This window comes from Furipterus horrens, unplaced genomic scaffold (genome assembly GCF_987537825.1).
Source record: "Furipterus horrens unplaced genomic scaffold, mFurHor1.1.pri manual_scaffold_1, whole genome shotgun sequence".
Classification (NCBI taxonomy): Eukaryota; Metazoa; Chordata; class Mammalia; order Chiroptera; family Furipteridae; genus Furipterus; species Furipterus horrens.
In genome coordinates, this window is record NW_028327171.1 from 183431211 (window position 1) to 183455473 (window position 24263).

General features: G+C 34.0%; 1 pseudogene; it reads right to left on the bottom strand.

The window, feature by feature from the left end:
• Positions 1–1067: 1067 nt before the first annotated feature.
• The window catches only part of LOC150022415 (glyceraldehyde-3-phosphate dehydrogenase pseudogene), a 50661-nt pseudogene continuing 27465 nt past the window's right edge, over positions 1068–24263 (bottom strand).

The window sequence follows — 24263 nt, forward strand, 5'->3', positions numbered from 1 at the left end:
ATAAAAAGAGCTCAGGATATCCAAAAACAGTTCACATTGTTGTCTGTATGAATGATATTGCACTTGTGAAGCTGCATTATCAATCTGTGAGCCTGCCTAACTGTGCTTTAGAACAAAACCAAACCAAAACAGTAAGTTATAATCCAGTTAACCAAAGACAAATCAAATAATATTAATCACAAATGAGAAAGTCTAAGAGTTAATACTTAATCTAGAAAATAATTTCAATAAAGATATTAAATATTATTATGTGGAAAAATCACAGCCTTAGTGCTTTTATTAAAAAATAAAACAATTAAAAAAACTTACAAATTTGGAAAAATTAAATGTTATTTTGGACAGAGAAGAAGACATTAATATAATATTGGAAATTTTTTTTAAATGAGAAGAAACATGACTGTAAGAACTAATTCTTTAAAAACAATGAAAGAGTTACACTGCTTCTTGGATTTATCAAAGAAAGAAAAGAAGAGAAAATACATATATTTGTAATTAAGGATAAAAAAGTACACAATAATTAAGAGAAATAAGAAAAATAATTAAAGTGATTTTTATAACAACATGCTACCAGAAATTAAAGTATGTATAAATTGGATTATTTTCTAGAACAATTGATTAAAAAGCCCCATTAAATTGAACTGTATCTATTTTAATACTCTTTGTTAATAAGCTAAGCCATAAAAGTGAAACAAATTAAAATCTAGGTTTAGTTACTTTTTAAATACTTAACAAATAATTTGCTGTTGTTTAAACAATTTTAAAACATAGAAGTTGAAAGAAAACATTTTGCTTATTTTATTTTTATTCTTTTGGCTGGGTAGAGTGAACTTTATTGATGGTGCAAGACAAGGTAGGGATCCCTAAGCCCCTCCCCTCTTCAGGAGGTCTGGGATAGAAACTGGAGGTCAGGAGATTTTAAGTTTGTTGGTTATCATTTTCGAACAAGGACTCCCCAGCAGAAGAGAAGGCATCTCTTCTTTTTCCTGGGGCTGGTGGTCCAAGGGCTCTTAGACCATGTGGATCATAAGGTACACCACCCTGTTGTTGTAGCCAAATTCATTGCAACACTAGGAAATAAGCTTGACAAAGTGGTCATTGAAGGAAATGCCAGCACCAGCATTGGAGGTGGAAGAGTGATTGTCACTGTTAAGTCTTCAGTATAGCCCAGGATGCTCTTGAGGGGGTCCTCTGATTCCCACCCAACTACATTCTTGATGTCATTGTTTTTGGCTGCTTTGTCCAAGGGGCAAACTAGATCTACAATGGACGCATTGGGGGTAGGGACATGGAATGCCATACCAGTGAGCTTCCCATTCAGCTCAGAGATGACCTTGCTCACAGCCTTGGCAGCACCAGTAGAAGCAGGGATAATGTTCTGGGCAACCCCCCAGCCATCATGCTACAGCTTCCCAGTGGAGCCATTCATGGTCTTTTGGGAGGCAGTGATGGCACAGACTGTGGTTAGGAGTCCCTACACAAAGCCAGAATCATCATGGATGATGTTGGTTAAGTGGGCCAAGCAATCAGTAGTACAGGAGGCATTTCTGACAATCTTCAGGGAGTTGTCATACTTGTCATGGTTTACACCCATCACAGACATGGGGTCATCCACAGAAGGGGCAGAGATGGTGACCCTCTGGGCTCCACCCTTCACATGAGTCCTGATGTTCTCCATGGTAGTGAAGACACCAGTAAGCTCCACAACATATTCAGCACCAGCACCACCCCATTTCATGTTGGCAGGATCTAGTTCCTCCAAGATGGTGGTAGACTTTTCATTGATGAAAAGTTTTTTCATTCTGAGCCTTGACTGTGCCTTTGAAATTGCCATGAGTAGAATCATACTGAAACATGTATGACCATGTAGTTGAGGACAATGAAGGTGTCATCGATAGTGTCAATATTCACTTTTCAGAGTTAAAAGCAGCGCTGATGACCAGGTGCCCAATATGGCCAAATATGTTCATTCTGACCTTCATTATCATGTCTCAGGGTTGTGGCTGGCAAGTGCAGGGAGACACAGTTGTCTGTCAAACAGGAGAAGAGAGCCCATTCTATTTATTTAGAAGGACCATATAAATTTGATATCTCAATACTATAAGAATAGCATAAAATATTTAACAGTAAACAAAATATGAAATTCCAGCAGGGTATCCAAATAAGCCTCATCTAACCCCACCCCATCCTGATATTCTTTAGAGCTATATGGTGCCTTAATATTAGTATATAAATTATTGTAATTTACTATATTATTAGGTTAAATGAGATAGACCGCATGATCAAAATTTTGCCAGCAAGGCATATTACAATATTCAAACCTGTACTGACAAAACTCATTAGTAACATAAGGCAAAAATATTTTTTTCCTAAAGGGAAGTACTATGTTTAATAGGGAAATAACCAAAACATTTTCTTTAAAAGCAGAAAAATCTAAGGTTGTCAGTTTTTATCATTTCTGGACATAAGTAACTGGGCAAAATGAATTAAAATATAACTAGCCAAAGTAAGGAGATACAATTTTTAAATATTTTCAAAGAAAATCAAGTAAAATATACACAAAGTATCAAAGGGATACAGTAAAATAACCATTTGTGAATTAAATACATATAATCCAAATTCTCTTTTTTTGTCTTTGTAACTTATTTTAATCATGATTAGCTTTATACACAGTTTACAAAGCTCAGTAAGTCTGCCAACATTGTAAAACAAAATAGCAAAAAGCAACCAATTGACTTACATTATCTGATTATTTAATATTTATCTCAACATCTCTATGGAACATCTGTTTTAAGAGTACTTTTTGAATTCTTAGTAGGGAGAAAAGATATCTCTTTTCCCTACTTCCTTCTCATATATTTGCACTCTTTCCATCGCACCATCATCTTAACGAAGTTTTATGATAATTTTGGTTAGATAGAAACCTATTATTTTGATTAATTTTGTTATGAGTATGTAAGTGCCTTTTACAGTTCAGTATCATACTAAACCATTATTAGTTTCCCTCGATCCCCCAAGGAAATCGTGAATCACCAAAGTCTTTCTTGGTAAGTGACAAACAGATATTATAAATTAAACATTTGATTGGTTTGACTACATAATCTGGAATGACAAATGCATGATACATAAATGTATCTCAAGCACATACTGGAAAACACTTTGAAATATATATTATAATCAAATGATTTATTTTCTTAATATACTGTGATCATTCAAGCCAATGTGAATAAATAATTTTCACTGAAAAAAAATTAGAATGAACTAATGTCAATTTAAAAAGACATTTGAAATGAACAATGTGCAAGAAAACATAAAATTTACTAGCTGTTTTTAAAATGCCAATTATATACCCAAGATATGTCATATTTTCCTCATCTAATTGCCTACAATTAAAAAGAAAAGAGGTAACATCCTTGTTGGGAAAAGTCTGGATATGGGCTGCCACTGTCATAGGTTGTGTTCCTCTGTAAGACACCAAGACAAAAACGTAAGTGCAAATGAATCACTGGTAAGAGGTGGTCCCAGGATTCACTGGTTTTAAAACCCGTTGTATGAAAGAGGGAAGACAGTCTGGTTGTCATTGTGTGAAACTTAAGTCAGTTTTGCTGGGGAACTCTGAAGAACTATGTACAATTGATCTAAATTTCCCCATCTGAGGGACCAGGAAGCTGGGAAATCTATCCTCCCAGTATCTATCTGTTATTGGCAGATGACTACCCTCAAGAGGATTATCTGTCTGATACTATCATCCTGCCTCACATATCTGGACCTAGAGAAAGTCTTTTCCTGGATGGTCACAGATATTGGCAGTTGAACATCACTGAGAAGAGCTAAATTAGTGAGTGTCAAAGAGGTACAAATGGGGCTCCAACAGACTCTCCCCCACACACAGTTATACAATACAAATGGGCTCATGAATTGGTATGGTATAGTTTTCTCAGAAGGCATCCATCCCTCTATCATCTATCATCTTGCTACCCAACTATCTATCTACTATTTATCTATCTCTATCTCTACGTTTGCACCTATTGGGAATTAAGCAAATTTGTCAAATACATGTCCATTTATGGTTGTATTGTTGGATTCATTATACACAATTTTTTTCTGAAATCACCCTCTCTAGAGTTGTTATCTTATGACCTAAACAAATAAGTCAGATTTGTTGTGTCTTCATAATTATGGTTGTTAGGGAAACCATTTCTTGAGTTTCTATATCAATTTTCTGTTTTTTTTTTGTCTTTGTGTAAATATGTACCTGTTAATCTATTATTTAGTCATATTACCTGCTTGCCAAGGTGAGGATAATGTTATTATAATTATGTGGGTCTAGTTTATTTAATGTATGTGTTCTAATCACATAAATATTTCATACAAACATTTCTTGCAAGTACATATATTTCTATTTTTCTACATTCTAGATTTGAGGATCTTTTCTCAGTTTTAACTTTTGATGGAAGTTTCAAACTATTACTTTCCTCATTTAATTAAATCCGAAATTATTCTTCAAGTGTAAACATTTTATTTTTTAAAATTTTGATCTTGAATCATTTTTACCTACATCTTATCTTGTATGATTTTAAAATAATTTGATATTTTAAAAATTACTTACTAGAAAATCAATACACTCACAATGTATTCAACAAAAGATCTTACTGTTCAAAAAGTATGCTGACAAAATCTAAGACCTGTATCTTCTAAATTGTTTGACTTCAGATTTTGCTGATAAAAAGACAGCTGCTTAATTTTTTTTGTAGATGGCATTTTCCATCTCCTACCTTCCTTTAGTTCTGTTATTAGTTTTCTTTCCACTGAGATTCTTTTCTTGTTTTTTAGTTTTGTAAGTTGCACTTAAATTTACTTTTGTCCTTGCTTGTCCTTTTTTAAAAAATCAAAGTAATTGTCTTTTGTTGAATTTATTCCTAGTAACCTGACCTAGTTACCTATTTAAGTTTCAGGCTTTCATAGCATAAACTTTCAATTTAGCCAAGTAGATTTCTTCTTATATTTATTGTCTCTCTTATTTATTAGTGTAGCTTTTTCTTATACCTATATCTTAAAGGATATCTTTCTTCCCTGAATTAGTTTGTCTCTCAGATACTCTTTCTTGAGAACTGTCCCTATATTTTCCTAAGCTTCTCAATGATTGGCATAATTAAGATTCACTTATTGGTGTTTCTGGTTCTTTGTCCTTTTCTTAAAATCACAACATTCATTAATCTGTAATCATGTTAAGTTTATTTCCTTTGGCTTTAATTGGCATAAATGCTAGAAGAAAAACACAAAAGAAAAGTACCCATAAAGGAAATCTGGGGCAATAGCACCCAGAAACTTAATTCACTTTATCTTCCCCTGCCCAAATTTATCTATATAGATTAAATTACTGAGACATTCAGCTCTAAAAAAAAGACTTTTTGTGTGTGTTTTAATGTCTTGTCTCCCCAGTATGCCCTACAAGATTCTAATGGAAAAATATCCACTTAAAACTTGCATGTCCTACAATATAGCTTCTGAAAAATGTGTGCCTAGACATGCGCATCTGGTATTTCCAGAAAGCTTATTGGAAGTAAAGAATCCCTTGAGCACTTCAGAGATAATAAATCAAAACTTGTATATAAATAAAATTTCCCTGTGATTTCCATGCACATTATAGGTAGAAACATCGCTATCCAACATGGCTTGCATGTGATAGGTACTGGTAAAATCACTGCTGTGGTTTTTTAGTCATCTCTGAACCAGTCAAGATTAGTAATCAAAATCTAGTGGTCTTGCGAATTCCCAAATACCTGCATTAAAAAAAGAAACTTTGGGTTGAAAAGAGAAATTAATAATTTTAATTAAAAACATTAAATTTTCTTACAAGTGTATTTTAAACTTTTAGTAGTCAAATTTTAAGTATGATGTTGCAGAGAGGGAACATGAATTTCTCAACACTTTCAACTGATACATTTATTTTGGATCACTTTAATAAATATTTTTGATTAAATACCAGTTTACCTTCAAGTGATGCCAGTTGCAAAACATGCTATTTTGAGGATAACCTATTTTTCTCAAACATTTTCTTCTTCTTTTCTTTATGATTTATATTCTTTATTATGTCTAGATTGAAAAAGGTTGCTTATGAATGTTGTCATACACAATTGTGGAATGATTTTTTCTCCTTACCTCACTTAACACATGGCCTAAACTTAATTAAATAGCTAAATCTAATCAGTTCTTATAGATTGTTTTACTTATTATTATGGTATAGTAATAGAACAAACAATTCTGCAGATTTGCATATCTGATCTCTTGTTTTCTCTTTTATTATTTTCAACAAATAATTTTTGAATCACTAAGGCATTATGCTTATATTATTTTGCATGCAAAGTCTTAATAGTTATATTAATTGTCAATCTATTTCTCTATTAACTATTTTAAAGTAATTACTAATAGATTTTTTATATAAAATAGCTGTTACAATAATAATTTCTCATTGTATTTTACTCTTGCAATAGCACTAATTTCTAAGTTATATTTTTATTGAACTTTCATTGAAATAATTATATATTTTATGCAGTTGTAGAAAACAGTGCAGAGATCTCACGTACCCTTTAACCCATGTCTCCCTATGGTACATTTTGTAAAATTATCTTACAATATCATAATCAGTATATTGTCATTAATACAATTCATCAATTTATTCAGAGTTCCTCAGTTTTAGTTACACACATTTGTGTGTGTGTGTGTGTGTCTCTGTGTGTGTATATTTAGCTCTATACAATTTTAACATGTATGGGTTCATGTATCTACCACTGCAGTCAAGATACTGAAGAGTTCCATTCTTATAAAGATCCAAGTGTTACAATTTTATAACCTCTATGTTGTCTTCAACCCTTACTGTTCTTAACACCTGTCAATCACCATTCTGTTTTCCATTTCTGAAATTTTGAAAAAATATTGTAGTCAAATGTCAATGCATTCCTAACAATGACTTAAACAGTACCTTAAACTACTGGACCTATTAAACTTTGAACTTTCACCACCATTTACCTCGTGATAGTTATGCACATTTCATGTTTAGTTAAATGTAGTGGAAAGAGAGGAAAAATTAATCTACTCTATGTTAAGCACTTTATAGACTTCCAATAATTGTGTGTAGGTGTATATGTATACTCACTCATCCACCAGATTATTATTAAATGTTTGTATATGACAGACCCAAAGCTAATGCTTATATTTTAAATTTGAAATAATATAATTTTTACTCTTAATGAACTGATTGATTAGAGGCTGTAACTATATGCCTGAAATTTAAAATACCATGTTGCCATTACGATTCATTATTATTGTTGGAAGATGATGACAGATAATTTTAATGAACTTATGGTGATATAGAATAGATAGTGTTCAGAGTAACAGAATATATTTGTGTTGAGAGAGACAGACAGAGACAGAGAGATAGAGAAAGAAATTTTATTAAAAATATTGTTTTCTGGATAGATATCACTTTGAAATATTAACTTATGTTTTAATTTATTTTTCCTTTTGTTTTCCCACAGAAGTAGGTGACATTTTTCACTTAACTCACTCAGTTATGTGTTGGGGCAAAAAACCAAAATAATCTGCAACTTTTACTGGCTTGGATTTTCCAAAAAATTTAAATTCTAAGGGGACTTACTTTTGTCCAAATGGTAGTAGATGATACCTGGGTAGAGATCTAGTCAATGGAAGAACAAAAGGGTTGATGATTGAGTTAAATTTCTTCCCAAACTGAAATAGAATATCCTGCACCAGAGGAGAAGTATAGAGAGATATGCATTTCCTGAAGTAACACGACTTGAGTTAAACCTTCATGTGGGAGCACCAAGGATGTGGAAAATTGTGAGACAGGAATGGACACCTGGTTCATATAAGCAGACAGAGCCATAGTGCCCTTCACAAGATTTGTTTTACTCACAAACCAGGGCATCCTCAGACATGAATAATCATTGGGACAAGGCTGAAGGTCATCTCAGTGATATGTAGAAATGCCTCACGTATGTGTTGTAAAAACTTTATGAGTAGTATAATGCAGACAGAAGGAAAACTGCAATGATGCAGTCATATATTTTCTCCAGCCTGGGAGAATAGCAAACACATGTAAAATCACAGTGGTTTATAAGGCACGAAGAGAAGCAATGATTGTTTGTACAACTGAGTTTGTGGCCTGAGAGTACTATCTGCTTAGAGAGCCACTCTGGGACAGAAGTGAGTTTACCTGTTTTGCGTATTGGTCTGATGCTCTGGGTTTTTAAGGAAAGCTCTTCTCAATGGAGAAAAATGGGGAGCTGGTGGAGACTACTGCAGCTCAGAGAAAAGGTCAGAAGAGAGGAGCTAAGCTTGACTACACAGAAGAAGCAGAGCAAGGAGAATAGAGAGCCTAAAGAGGAAGCAGTCATTAATAAAATTAAAACTAAAACTTCTAAAAAAGTGGTTATGAGAGAATTGAAAAATGAAACAGCGAAAGGATTGATGTTTGCACCATAATTTAGATGAGCTAGATAGAGACATAGGGGAGCACCTGACATTTGTCATTTGTATACAAACTTATTATTAAGGTAGCTAAAATTTTAGTTTACCATAATCTCAGTTTTATATATATATATGTATATATATATATACATATATATATATAAAACTAACAATGATATAGAGTAGATAGTATTCAGAGTACCAGAATATTTGTATAAATACATAAATAAATTTGTATAATTTAAATTATATATAAAATGTTATATATAAATTATATATAAAATGTTATATATAAATTATATATAATATATAAAATTATATATATTAATGTGGTCTGTTTGTATATTATAGCCCAAAATAATAGACAAACAGATCACACTAATCTTCCTCTCTTTTAAGGCAAAAATAAGAATATACATTTGATGTGTGTATGTGTGTTCTTTTTGAAAGTAAATTCCTGTCTGGTAGTTGCTTATTTTTCTACTGCATTGACTTTACGTGAAAGACTATATGCTATATAAAGTTTTTAGGAAGGAACTAAGGTTAATAAAAGTAACTATATACTTTGGCAGTCACTGCTAGAATGATCTATGGTGTCTTGTGTCACTGCACCGCTATTGGGTTCTTTGTGTACATTGATGTAAAAAACTACATTTTTTTTTTCATTTCAGTGTAGTAAGTTCATTGGAGACCAAGTCTTGCTATAGCTTTAATAGTATTATCATTTGTGTTATAAATAAGGTTTAAAAAAAACAACATGTGTTACTGAGATTTCTTTCTGGGCATCGAAGTAGAAAAAACAAACAAAACAAAACCATGCATGTATTCTATGCTGCAGCATCTAGTTACTATTGGTCTTGTATTTTTCTTTCTTATTCATCACCTGGAGAATTTGACATTTACACTTTGCCAGTATATGAGCCTTAAAGAAGAGAGATGTGTCAGTTTGAGGTTAAAATCAGCAGAAGCTGAAATACTAATACCAACAGAGCTGTGAAATGATATTGACATAGTCCTCATTAGTCCCTTGGCTTTACCTGGGAACACCTGGATGCTTATAGATTTGTGTAATACAAACCTGGGAATCAATTAATGCAGCCATCTTTTACTTGACAGCCACAAGTTTCACATTAAGCCATGTGATGGAAGAACAAAGTGAGAATCTTCTGAGTATGTCCCAGGACTTAAGTTTACTCATTGTTACCCCATAAGAAAGACACTCCCATGGTATAACCATCACTCTTGTTATTTTGAAATGTTCAGAACTGACTTCTAATTCAAATATTGTCTTATCCCTAATTTTATAAATAAGCATAAAAATTTTGCCCAAATAGAAGTTGAAGAGGTTGACAAGAGACTATATTGAGAGAGAAAACAACAGCAAAAAAAGTTTTAGAATTTTACAAAAATTGGTAGAAACAAAAGTCACTAGTCGTATATTTTATTGAGAGGAAAGTTGTATAAAATGCAGAGTAAAAAACGAAGCATGCTAATTAATCAAGTCCTTCTGGCTAACTGAAAATATCCAATTCACTAAGTATTGACTGAACTTCTACTGAGGGTTCATTGAACTGAGAACTTTTCCTTAAATGGTTAAAATCATGTCATATAAATAAAATATACACAGGTTAAAAAGTTAAATAATGATTAAATTTATATAATTACAAACTAAAAGTAGTGACAATAATAATGAATTTATAGGTATTTAAAGGGGGAAAATAGCATTTGGAATGGTGAACATCAGCACCATTTCCCTCCTTGGGAGCAAAGTACAGAAGAAGCTTTGATAGCCAGTGCATAGCCCTTGAATGAAACAAAAACATTCAGGACTTTTTCTTCCCAAAAGAAATAGAGAATACTAAGTTTATTCTTGAAAATGGGAAAAATAATGGTGTAAATGTCACTTTGGAAAGATTAATCTGACAAATATTTAGAGGTGGAAAGGGAAGAGACTCATGCCTTATACAGAAGAATATAGTCAAAAGATAAGATTGCAAATGATGGTATTGAAGAAAAATACCTTGATTATCTTTGCTTGGTAATAAAAAGAAAAGCCAATTCTATCTTGTGGCCACATTGTTAAATTTTATTCTTGATTCAGTCCTTATCTAAAACCATCTTTGAATCTGCATAGTCTCTGCTTACTAGAGCTTCCAGAGAACATAGGTTTCCCTCTATAATAAAGCCTATGCCACCTGCCCAGAAGCATACTACAGAGCATACAAGTTAAGCCTTTAAGTTAGAACACCATTTCATTTAACTGTAATGAGTTCATACACATCTCTATCAGGTGTTGAGTTTTGCTCATTTTTGCTGTTGTGTTGTCCTAAACTCCATTTATCACTAGAATTTTAATGCTAAGTTGTAGTCATTAGATGTTCACGCTGACATAACACTGCCTTTGTATTCATGTCCTGTCTCTACTCTGGACACCAATTTAAAACCCTGGATTTGAAACATTCTTTCTGAGCTGACTCCTTAAGGATTTACACTGGCCCAAATGAATTCAGAACCTTACTTTCTCAGTAATATTTAACCTGAGCTCATTAGCTTTGAACTTGCCCTTGCCCTTGGGAGATATGCTATTTTCATATTCGTTCTTTCTGCCCTTAACTAATTCCCAGTTGTCCTTCTTGGCTTGTTTGCCAAATATTCACTATGCTTTGAATGTTCTCTGCTTATTCTGAACCCTATCTTTGAACCCTGTCAAATTGCTTGCTGTATTCTGAACAAATTTTGTTCATGTCTATTTTTAGTCCTGTTATTGCCTTGTTGCTGTTGTTTTAAAGGGTCTTTCCTCATTCTTTTTTCTTTTAAATATGTATTTATTTGTATTTTATTGATTCCAGAGAGAGGAGACGGGAGGTAGAAAAAGAGGAAGAGAAACATCAATCTGAGAGGGAAGCAGCAAACAGTTGCCTCCAGCAAGCATTCGCAACCAGGGACTGAACCCGCAACTCAGTTATGTGCCCAGGCCAGGAATTGAACCCATGATATTTTGGTTTGCAAGACAATGCACAACAAAATGAGCAACACTGGCCAGGGCAGGTCTTCCCATACTTTTACCATTGTGAGTTCCTCAAGCATATCAAAATCTACTGATTATAGAAAGCATTTTTGTCTGTTTACTTCTCATTATTAATTATTTTATTTAATTTTATTACTTTGTTAACACATCCTAAATAGATTTAAAGTACACATTTACATTCATTTCTAACAGCATTTATTCCAAAACTGGCTTAATAATTAGAAAGCATTTTTGTCTGTTTACTTCTCATTATTAATTATTTTATTTAATTTTATTACTTTGTTAACACATCCTAAATAGATTTAAAGTACACATTTACATTCATTTCTAACAGAATTTATTCCAAAACTGGCTTAATAATTATTATGTCGGCAGCCGTCCGTCTCGAGAGACGATGGTGTAGCTTCTTAAGAGTCTATCTGCACCGCCGAGAATGGCTGTGCAGTCCGACTCGGGAGTGACACGGTATCTGTCTCCTCCCGTGTTGAATCGACATCTTGCGATGACGCTGGAGTGTCCTCTCCAGTGAAGCTGAAGCTACAGAGCCTGGGCAGGGTGATATGGAGGGTCTGCTGTTGCCCATGCAGCAGACCCCCCCTCTCTTCGCAGCTGAAGGGTCCAAGGGAAAGACGGAGTCAATACAGCTTGGCTTCAGGTGCGCCGCAGGAGTTGCCGGTGTTGACTACAACGTCAAACCGCCTTAGGGACTCCGGCTCCGGATTTTCTGTCGGGGTTTACTCCCTTAGCATTTCCCCTGAAGAGGTATGCCGCAAGGCAGCGGAGGTTTTTTGGAGTCAGAGTTTTCCTTCTCTGAATAATTATTATATATATATATGTATATATATATATATATATACATATATATACCCTGGCTGGTTTGGCTCAGTGGATTGAGCGTCGGCCTGCGAGCTAAGTGTCGCTGGTTCGATCTTCCAGTCAGGGCACATCAGAGAAGGAAAACTCTGACTCCAAAAAACCTCCGCTGCCTTGCGGCATACCTCTTCAGGGGAAAGGCTAAGGGAGTAAACCCCGACAGAAAATCCGGAGCCGGAGTCCCTAAGGCGGTTTGACGTTGTAGTCAACACCGGCAACTCCTGCGGCGCACCTGAAGCCAAGCTGTATTGACTCCGTCTTTCCCTTGGACCCTTCAGCTGCGAAGAGAGGGGGGGTCTGCTGCATGGGCAACAGCAGACCCTCCATATCACCCTGCCCAGGCTCTGTAGCTTCAGCTTCACTGGAGAGGACACTCCAGCGTCATCGCAAGTTGTCGATTCAACACGGGAGGAGACAGATACCGTGTCACTCCCGAGTCGGACTGCACAGCCATTCTCGGCGGTGCAGATAGACTCTTAAGAAGCTACACCATCGTCTCTCGAGACGGACGGCTGCCGATGATATAAATATATAGCAATGTAAAATGAATTTATTTTCAATTAAGTAAATAAAAAAGAGGCGAACTAAATAAAATGAGCATTATTATGTCCTAAGCTTTTGGCTAGAGATTGAAGACATAAACAATAAGTGAGAGAAAAATATGTCAGTTATGAGAATTTCTAAAAGTAAATTCTTTAGAAAAAGTACCACTGACACAAGATACTTACATATGAAACTCCTCACAGGGAGAACACTATGCAATATAAGGGTAAATATCTGTAAGAATCACTTACAATAATCATCTAAAATTCTTAATAAATAACATAATTAAAACTTATGATCTGCCCTGCATCTCTTTAATTCTGTAAAGATATGAAATGGATGCCTTTATTTTGAAAAAAATGAATAACACACTAAATTATAAAATACTATTTTTATTCAAAGAATTGAGTAATAAAATTTTAAAAAAGACTTCAACAGTAGGCTGCTGAATTCTGAATCCAGAACAACTCCAGGTCACCAAAAAAAATATGTACACATATGTATATGTATATACATATGTATATATATGTACAGGAAAGGCCAACTATTAAAAATGTTTTGCAAGAGCAGTCCTAATGGTTTCCCCCTTTTGTACATTTTTTCTTTTTCTCTGGATCATTTACCAAGTCTAAGAAGAATTAATGACTTGACATATCAGCCCAATGAAAAAATCCACTCTGAAAAGAAGAGTGCTAACAGTTCAGGGAAACGCAGTGAATTCATCGGTCAAATTCTCTGGCAGCAGTCTCATTTCCTGTAAGTTTTGAGGCTTCCGACTGGTTATGAAGTTGCAAGTCAACTACTACTTGTTTATTAGACTCCAAAGCTCTAAAAGGATTCTGGTTTATTTATATATACTTCCTGCAAATACACACATATAAACATGCTCGTGCATATCTTTTTTTCTTATATATCAGGATGAAAACTCTCTACTCCCAAACCCACAAGAGTTGTGCAATAACCAGTGTACTTAAATCTAGAAACAACTGAGTATCTTTCTAAAAGCTTTCCCATGTACCCTTAAAAATCTCTGGATTTATTTTATTATTTATTTATTTTAGTCAAACCAAGGATTCAAATCTCAAACTCTACAGGTTTTTTTCCATACTGTAGTTCTAAGCTATCACATTGTCTTCTCTTACCAGAAATATAAAATTCTTAAGTCCTGGAAGGATCCAAATTGACCATAAAGTTATATATATATTTTAAAAAATACCAAAAGTTAGACGGTGTGACTTGTCCAGATTTATATTATTGGTTAATAGAAGAATCACAGAAATGAAGCTGTTTTCTTTCTTTCTCCCTTGGGAAACAATATCCAAAATATGTTTATTCATCCATATAATTAATCCATACTGAATACTTACTCTGTGCTAGGTCCTGTGTTATGTAAGAACAATAAATAAAGCAGATATGATCCTGACCATTAATTAGGTAAGGTTGGTGGGTAGGAAGACGTATATGAAGATCAAGAAAAATAAAAGAAAAGACCATGTTGTTATGGGAAAAATAATAGGGTACAATCTAATTTAGATTGCAGTCAAAGAAAAAAAAATCTCTGAGAATATAATATTTAAGTTTATATCTGGATAATGAAGAAAAGGAAACCATGCAAAGCATAAGGGTAAAATGTTCTCTGCATGGGAAAGAATCACAGAATATTAGAGGGACAGAGAAAGCTGGTTTCACTGTTCTATCTGCCAAGAGGACCAACAGTATACTGTTGGGTATGCAAGTCTGGAAATAAGAAGACATGTCTGAGTTTCATGTTGATTTTGGAATTGTTATCATAAAGCTGGTTTGTAAAAGCCTAACAATGAATAAGATTCTCTATGAAGAGATATACAGAAAGAAAGGGTCATGACCAGGAGTGAGGAGCACCTACATTTGGTAGTTAGAAAGTAAAATGTAAAACTAGGGAGAATGCAAAGAAACAGGGAGAAAGCTGAAAGATACTCTTGCTTTCTAACATCATGGAACACAAGAAGAGAAGGGATCTCAGAAGATGCTGACTGTTTTGTATGACTGAAAATTCCCAGGAAGACTCAGAATTTACAATGGATATGACAGAACTAAGACTACTGTTGCCTTTCTCCAGGGCACATTTTTGCAGTGTCATTGACAAGAAAGACAAATGTGTGTGAGAGACTGAGAAAATAGAAGTGGAAGAAGAGGAAGGAGACTCTGTGTACACAAAATGTGTTCCAGAAGCTTGATTATGAAGAAAAGCTAAAATATTGGGGGTAGGGCAGGGATGGGGAGGGAGATTTGTGGTTAAGAGGACTTCTGTGTTAAGAGGCAGTTATTAGACTATGTTTATATTTAGTCTTAGTTCTATTTCTGGAACTCTTAAGCCTTTTGGAATTTTCTAAATTATGGGAGTGGCAAAACTGATTTTGGTTAGTTTAATGAGGTGATTTTTGGACTCCATCAAAAGATGAAGGCTAGCTTCTAGGGGAGCCAACCCTGTGATTAGAGGGTTAAAACTTTCAGTCTCATCCCTGTCCCCAATCTCCAGTGAGGAAAAGGGGCTGGAGATTGAATTCAATCATTAATGGTCAGTGATTTAACCAATCATGCCTATGTAATGAAGCCTCCATGAAAACCTAGAAGTATAAGAGTATGAGAGTTTCAGGTTGTTGAACACATGGTGATTTGGGGACACTGATTCAGGAAGAAGGCAGGGAAACTCCAAGCCCTTCTTCATGTCGTGTCTGATGCATTTCTTCCTTCTATCTGTTACTGAATTATATATTTTTATAACAAACCGGTGATTTAGTGATAATATGTTTCTCTGAGTTCTGTGAACCATTCTAGAAAAGTATTGGACCCAGGGAGGGGGTTAATGGAGCTCCTGATCTATAGCTGTTTGGTCAGAAGCATAGGTGATAAAACTTAGACTGGTGACTGGAATCTTATGTATGTGTGTCTTTTGGGGTAAGAAGTCTTGTAGCACTGAGTCCTTACTTAATCTGTGGATCTGACACAATATCTGGGTATATGTCGTAATGGAGTGAAATTGTAGGACACCCAACTGGTGTTGCACCATTGCTTGGTGGTGGTGGTGAGAACCCCACACATTGAAATTGGAGTCAAACACTTTCACCTTAAGATATATTTAGTCAATTTTTGAAAATGATGAGCTTTTATATGCAATTTTAAAATATGAGATTAGTGCATTCATTGTTACCTGTAGTAGATATTTATTTACCAAGAAATCTACCTTCTCTCCTTTTTTACATTTCCTTTCTCACTGTTATTTGGTGATTCAGTTGGGAATCAGAATGGTACAGTAGAAAGCTCATTTTTTTCAAATAAGAATGAAATATCTATCATATAGGTCTATGTAAAATAATAATCCTTTCAACAACTTTAGACTCTTAAGAAAAAATGCTTACCTAAGATAGGTGATCAAGTGGTTGCTAGTATTTCTGTTTCTGTAGTTCTGGGAAATCTACAGAGAAAGGTTACAAAGTTTAAAGATATACTCTCTATTGTGAGGAGAATGACTTAGGGTATACAGTTCAGTACCATGTTCATTTAAAAATGACTTCTACTGGTAATAATGGCTAAACTGATTACAAATGGAGAGTACACTTTCTCTACTGGTCACCTCTGTGATGAAAAGGTCATCTTTTAAGCTATGGAAATATAATAAGGAAATTTGAGTCTCCCTGTATTTTGTTGTAATTCAGATTCAGGATTTGTTTCACCCCACAATCTAAAAATGATATAAGTACAAATAAGAGGAAATATGCTCTATTTCTTATAATAAATAAATAAATATTTTCCAAATGAAGACAGAAGAGACTTTCGTGTCAGCATCTACAATGGCAGAATCCTTTATTTTAAAAGCAGAAATTCCTATGTGTGATTTACCCAAGTAATTGAGGAGATATTCAGAATTAAGGTTTTATTTTGCTCTTTCAACTCAAGTGTTTTCTGGTATCACTCTGCTAAAACCATCATGCATATTTGAATTTTTCCATGAATACATTTTGGGGAAAATAGGACAAAAAACTATTTTAATGGAACTAGAAACTAAAGTAATGCACATTTGTGCCAGTGTTCTGAAGGTGATGACCATGGAAAACGCAAGGTGGCAGGCGGCAAGATTGGAGACATTCCAGTGAAGTGCTTGGGCTCTGTTTTTAATCCCCTATCATTCTCACAGGAGGTGAGATGTTAGCAGGAATTAAGTCTTGGGCAGGTTGTATCAAGTCTTTCATCCATCACACATGTTATTCTGCTTCTGTTAGTGACCAGTTTCTGATAAAAAATATTATTATTCACTCAGCACTTTGTATTTTCAATTACTTAACAGTTATCAATGCAACATGAATAACTTCTTGTGAGCCTCCATTTAAAAAATGCAGTATACTCTCTACTCCAAACTTCTGCCATTTTACTGATAAGCCTGTATCATGAAGGTTGACTAATAAAGTATGTTAATCTCACAAGCCCATTGCAGTCTTTGCCTGTACCAATTTCAAGAGATCTCTTCTGAGGTAAATATTTCAATGTTGACAAAAATGGGGTCATACAGTACAAACATATTTCAAGTCTATTTTTTCAGTTGATTAATTATGGATTCTTTTTAAAGATCCATTTGTAGATTGTATATTACCAAAATGATTTGATTGAAGGACAGTAATTTTTTAGCTCTTGGGGTTATCAGCAATACCATTACTGCTTAAAGGTGTCTTTATCAGCACTCAGTCACAGAAATAAAATCAGGGCCCTAAACAACAGCTTGAGAGGGTTTTTTGATAGACATATGAGTATGAACTTGACCTGATATGGTAAGTTACATTAATGAGGCATTATGGAATTACATGAGGGCACATGAATTGGTAAAAAAAAAAAGTTTGCATCAAGAAGTTTGCTGACAAAAATATTACTCGAATTTTCACAATTTTACCAAAGACTGGCTTATTCTGTAAATTACATAATCCTGGAATGGAGATGTTATAGTTATTAAAAAATAAATCAACAGAAATTGTTGATTTATAATAGAAATCTTCAGAATAAAATTAAACACTGTTGGTAATTAGAAATTTAAATATTTTATAAGTTTAGCCTAAAGTTTTATGATGTTTATGATTTTCAGTGTGCTTCAATAGTTAGGAAATGTTATTATGAGAGAATTAAGAATTAATTAGAAAAGGTCAGGCAGGCAAAGAGCTCATATGAATATATGATGTAAGATGTTGAAAATTTTATTATTTACCTTTAACATGTCAACAAGTTAATTAGTTTCTTTACTCTGTGATTTTATTTTAATTTAAAAATTATCCCATGTTTAGGTATTTTATTCCCCTTTGAAGAAATTAGGACTTTCTCACAGGGCTTTCTACTGTATAATGCTCATCCACAACTGAGTAGAAAAAGAATTAAAAAGCAAGAAATGAAATGTAAATAAAAAGAAACAAGATACGTAAACTCCTTGAGATTAAAGAAAATATGAAAAAAACAAACAACTTACAAAGAACACTCATTTAAAGGCACATTTCTTGTCATAAAGTTAACTACTTATGGAAGATTTAATCTATGAAACAGAAATTATATTCTCTTATGTCAGAAAATCTAGGATAGTGTAGGGGGCTTTGGGGACATCTTCAAACATTCCAACATTCACATCATAAGGGTCACTGAAGGAGAAGAGAAAGAGCAAGAAATTTGAAATCTATTTGAAAAAGTAATGAAAAAACAATTCCCTAATTTGGTGAAGGAAATAGGCATGCAAGTCTGGGAAGCATAGAGAGTCCCAGACAAGATGGATGCAAAGAAGCCCACTCCAAGACACATCATAATTAAAATGTCAAAGGTTATAGATAAAGACAGAATCTTAAAAGCAGCAAGAGAAAAGCAGTTAGTTACCTCCAGGGGAGTTCCCATAAGACTGTCAGGTGATTTCTTAAAAGAAACTGCATACTGGATTAGATTGGCAAGAAATATTAAGTCATGAAAAGCAGGGACCTACAGCCAAGATTGCTCTACCTAGCAAAGCTATTATTTATAATTAAAGCTTTCCAGACAAGAAAAAATTAAAGGAGTTCATCATCACCAAACCTTTATTATATGAAATGTTGAAAGAAAGAACTCCTACCATATGCAACAACATGGTTGGAACTGGAGAGTATTACACTTAGTGAAATAAACTAAGCAACAAAAAACAAATACGATATGATATCACCTAATACAGGAAACTAATGAACAACACAAACAAAGGAGCAAAATAGAACCAGAGGAATGTAAACAAGGAACATACTAACAGTTACCAGGGTGGAAAAGGGTGGAGGAGAAGGGGGGGGAGAAAGAAAAGGTCTAGTTAAGGAACTAATGTAAATGACTCATGGACATGGAAAATAGGGTGGGGATTGACTGTGGGAAAAAGGGTATGTGGGGTTGGGGGAGCAAGGGGGGAAAATGAGACAACTGTAATAGAAAAGCAATAAGTAAAAGAAAAAGAAGGTCAAAACTATGAATAATGAAAGACAATAATTAGATACATATCAACAACTGAATCTAGAAAACAAACTAAGCAAAGAAGAAGAACAGAAACAGAACCAAGGATACGGAGAGTGTTTTGATGGTTGCCAGATGGGAGGAGATGTAGGGGAATGGGTGAAGTACGAATTCACAATCACAGAATAGCCATGGGGATGTAAAGTACAGTATAGCAAATAACAATGGTGGGGGGATTGCCTGAAGAAGTGAGGGGGTGCTACTGGGTGGAGGGGGACAAAAGAGAAAAAATTGTCACAACTGTAGTGACATAATCAATAAAATATAATTTAAAAAATCTCATCTAGGTGACTGTTGAAACATTTAAAGGTATAATAATATAAATTTTATCTAAAAGGTAAATGTTAAATTTGGAGTATAAAGCAAGAGAAAGGGGGCTACTTAGTAATATTGGGAAGCTGATGAAACAGAACTTTGAACAATAGACAGGGGGTTTGAATAAGGAAAAAACAAGGTATTTGTTTCTAGAAGGAGAAGTTGGTGATGCAAGTCAATGGGCTTCCTTAAGGTGCCCAAAATGGAACTTAAAAAACTGTTTATTATCAAAATGAAACAAACACTTCTTGGTTGGAAAGAGGCCATGAACCAGCAGCCATTCTCTAATTTAATACCTATTGATATAATTCCAAAGGTATCTGAGCCTTATATCACATACATATAGCCTATACCTAACTCTCTGATATGTGTTATTTTCCTCTTTTTATAGAGGAAACCAATACTCCATGATGTTGGGTAGCTTTCTCCGATTCAAACAGTTAATAAATACTGGAAACTTAGATGCAGGGCCAGCCTATGGTGGCAGAACCCTTGCTTTATAATTGCTCTCAGGGACCTACTTTTATGTACATAGAGATTGTTTTAATTGTTATGCTTGTATATGCAATATATAATGAAATGTAAGATTACTAAAAATACACATAGGTTTATTTTTCATCAATAAAATTTCAGTCTCTAAAGAATACAGAATTCACTTCATAGTCAATACTTTATAAGAAATATTTAATATTTTACATTCTGATGGGGAATATAATTCTAGTTATCTAGCTGCTGTGAATGTGGCTTATATATCAATGAAAGTTAATTATAACTTTTCTCTGACACAGAAAGGTGAAGTGACTTTCTAATGTCATAAAACTAGAGAATAGCAGAAGTGGGAATATAATTCAGATCTTCTGAATCCCAGTGCAATACTTTAGTGAGAAGACAACTATGATTTGTTGTGGAATAATAATTGCTAATTACTTTGGGTATTTCTTTCATCTTTAAAAGATCTAATAATGCTCACAACTTCATAAAAGTGTTTTATCCAAATGACAACAATGCCATATAAGAAGATTTCTTTTAAAGTTATGTCAAGTGAAATTTTACAATTTGATATTTCAGTAATAGTTCTGATTGAGTTCTCTAATGGCAAGTGCTGACTTTGTCTAAAGCAGGTGATGGGTGCATACAGGGTCTCTTCACCAAAGATGCAGAATGATAACATTAATTATATTTTTATGTTGCAGGAATTCACCATGGTATCTAATTCATTCCCTATAAAATTCCAAGAGGTAAGAATTTTACACATTAGACACTAAGGCTGAAATTGGCCCCAAGTCTAGCAGATAAAGTAGGGAGCCAAACTTTGAATTCATGTAACTCCAAAGATCTCATTCTTCCCATGACACCACAGTCTTTCTGCATTCTATGAGAGAGCACATAGCAGCATCATCTATCCTGAATAGCCACCGAAGAATGCAGAGACAGAAACTCAGATGGTATAATGGATTATGTGAAATACACTTTTTAAAATAGCATCATTAGACTAGAAGCAGAGATAAAAGAAAGTAAAATTTATTGACGGTATACAATGTATCATTTAATGCTCACACAACTTTATTACAGCTGTTTCATTGGAGGGGGCATAGAATTTCAGAGAAATTAAATACATTGTCCAAGATCATAAAGCTAGCTAGTGGTAGAATCAGGACTGAGAGAACATATGTCTGGCCCCATAATTTGAGAACTTCCCTTAATTCTTTGATATTTTTTTCATTATTACTATATTTATATTTTTAAATTGAAGAGGATTTATGGAAGGTTGATAAGAGCTATTTATGATTATTACCTACATGATTTTACCATGAAATTTGGGAAGAGTTTTAGGATTTTAATTTTTTAACCATGTATTGATTAGCAGATCAGAGTTAAGAGTGTATTAGTCTAATATAAATCTGAGAGACAGATATAATTTTGACTTTATCACATAATACTTGATTTTTGTTTTTCATTTTTAAAATTCTCTGTGAGTGCTGGTATGGTAATGATGCTTTAATATCCATATGCATAAGATTTACCTGAAAATATGCAGATACCATGTCTCCACATCATGTATTTGCCTTAAGTATCTGGGGAAAAACTTCATAATTTTTAACAATTATTCCCAAATCACAAGCATTGCAGTATACTGACAAAAGAAAAGAAAAGAAAGAAAGAAACCTAAAAGTTTACATAGGTTAGACCATGGACATGCAAATTCAGAAGGTCTTGGGAATGGACATGAGTGGGTTAGGCATTTTTATTGATAAGAAGTAACAAGCTCACCAGGCTAGTCTATATTATATGAAAAACTGGGAAAATGGTGTTATAGTGTTATAAGGATTAAAATTTTACTGATGAGTTTACTGATGATATTATTTAGGAGTTCTAATATATTTTTGCTGGGTGGTTTTGATAAAAAAAATTGTATATTATATTCTGACTAGTCAGAGCTGATTGATAATACCTATAATATGAAAGAGTGAAAACTCTAATAGTGACAGAATGAGAGCTTTTACATACAATGTACTCTTGAAGACTGGACTACCATATGTTAGCGGATCTTGCAATATGCATTTTCTAAAGTAGACCCCCACTTTTTATCTGCAGTTTCAACATCCCATCTCCCTTGAATTACAGAGTAGTTAACACAGGTAATCTTCTTTGTCTGATGTTCATTTTCAGATATCAACCATAGATATTAACACCAGGTAAGTTTTTAAAAATAATTGTAAATTTAATATAAACACCTAAGGAATCTAAAATACATTTTCTCCATTGACTCAGAACATCAGGACTCAGAGTATAAGGACTGTACAATTTTAGAGCATCATAAAAAACATTTACTCAACTTCATTTAGAGGTTAGGTAATAAGGCCGCACTGAGAGACATTATGAGAAACATCACTAAGCAACATAGTCTTGATTTTTGTTTGCTTTAAGTATGGCAATGAAGGTGTTCACTAAACAGAGTGATCTTATAAAGAAACATTGGGACATTTTCATCTCAAGTATTAGAATTAAGGATAGTTATTTCTGACCAAATATTTTTTGTTTTTATTTTATAGATACCGAAGATTATATTAATGATTGGGTTTCCCACTTTGAATTAGCTTCCAGAAAACTCGGAGTGAAGTTATGACCCACTTTCTACTAGAAAATGATATGCCCTAATTACTCCCCTAGCTTTATCATGCTCCCAGTCTTATTTTACTCATTTTACTCATTTTAAGTGCACGTTCAAACTTCTCATAATGTTCATAAGACACTATAAATCATAAATCGTGACATGGTCAAGTAAAAGTAACTTAAATAAGCTAGTGCATATTAGAAACATTCTAATTAAACTAATACAATATTTTAAATTTTTTCGATGTATTACTGCTTCACATTAGAGTTTATTTTAAAAGAACATATGAATAAGTGTATTTAAAACATGTCTTCACTTTTCTCATTACTCACAATTTCACAATATTAAAATATATTTGTCATCAATTATTTATCTTGCAAAGAATAACAAAATATCGCTCTTGAAAATTGTGATTAGATTTTTAATCACATGATTAACAATAGTTTTATTGTATGGACTCTGAAAAACATATTCAATAAATAATTTACAGCAACTCTTTTCATTGCTTACTCCAAAAAACACATGGCCAGTCCATTAGTTGAGCAGGATGGCTCCTGTATTTTTACAAGCATAGGCTGTATCTCCTGGAGAGCACCGAACCAGGATTCTTCATAGTGGTGTGGAGGAGGGTTAAGTTTAAATAATTTTAATATGGGATAAAATCCATAAAAGAAGCTAATGTGTAGGTGTGTGCCATAATAATTGAGTATTTGCATAGCTGACTGCAACCCTTATTAAGCAATGTGCCAAATGCCAGGCTGATTTACATAATGGATGTTGGGGAAGAAGTCACACACACCAAGGTAATGGAACACATTAATAAAAGTTTGCACAGTATGTGTCCTTCATGCGGACTGTGGTGATAAATATCCATGCCTTTACAAACTACATGGCATTATGTTGTTTAGTCCTCAGGGACTCGCCTGCCAATGCGCTGTCTATCATTTGTTTTCTGCTGTGGTGCGTGTGCTCTGAGTGATCTCAGCAGAAGGTCACAGCTAGTGAAGTTTCCTTACCAAACATTTCTCTTTTTCCTGTCTGGGGATTTAAGTGGTTTGCTTTTAAAGTTTATTGTACTTATTTTAGTAAATGTCCCGAGGAGATTCGGGGTGGGTTCCAGGACCCAGGTCTTCCATCAGTGTGCTTGCGCTGCGCGCTCCCGTGGTGCTTCCATTTCCCTCTTCTATAAATAACTGCCAAAACATTTGCAGGAACACTTTGAGTGTCTTTAACCTTACCTTTTGTTACTTTTAAGGTTCTTATAAAAGGAAAAGAAAAGGAAAAAAGCAGCTCTTCTCACCCTCTCTATTTTGATGCTTATTCGTTCCCAGCAGATGGGCAGCAGCACTATAATACTACTCATAAAGCTGCACC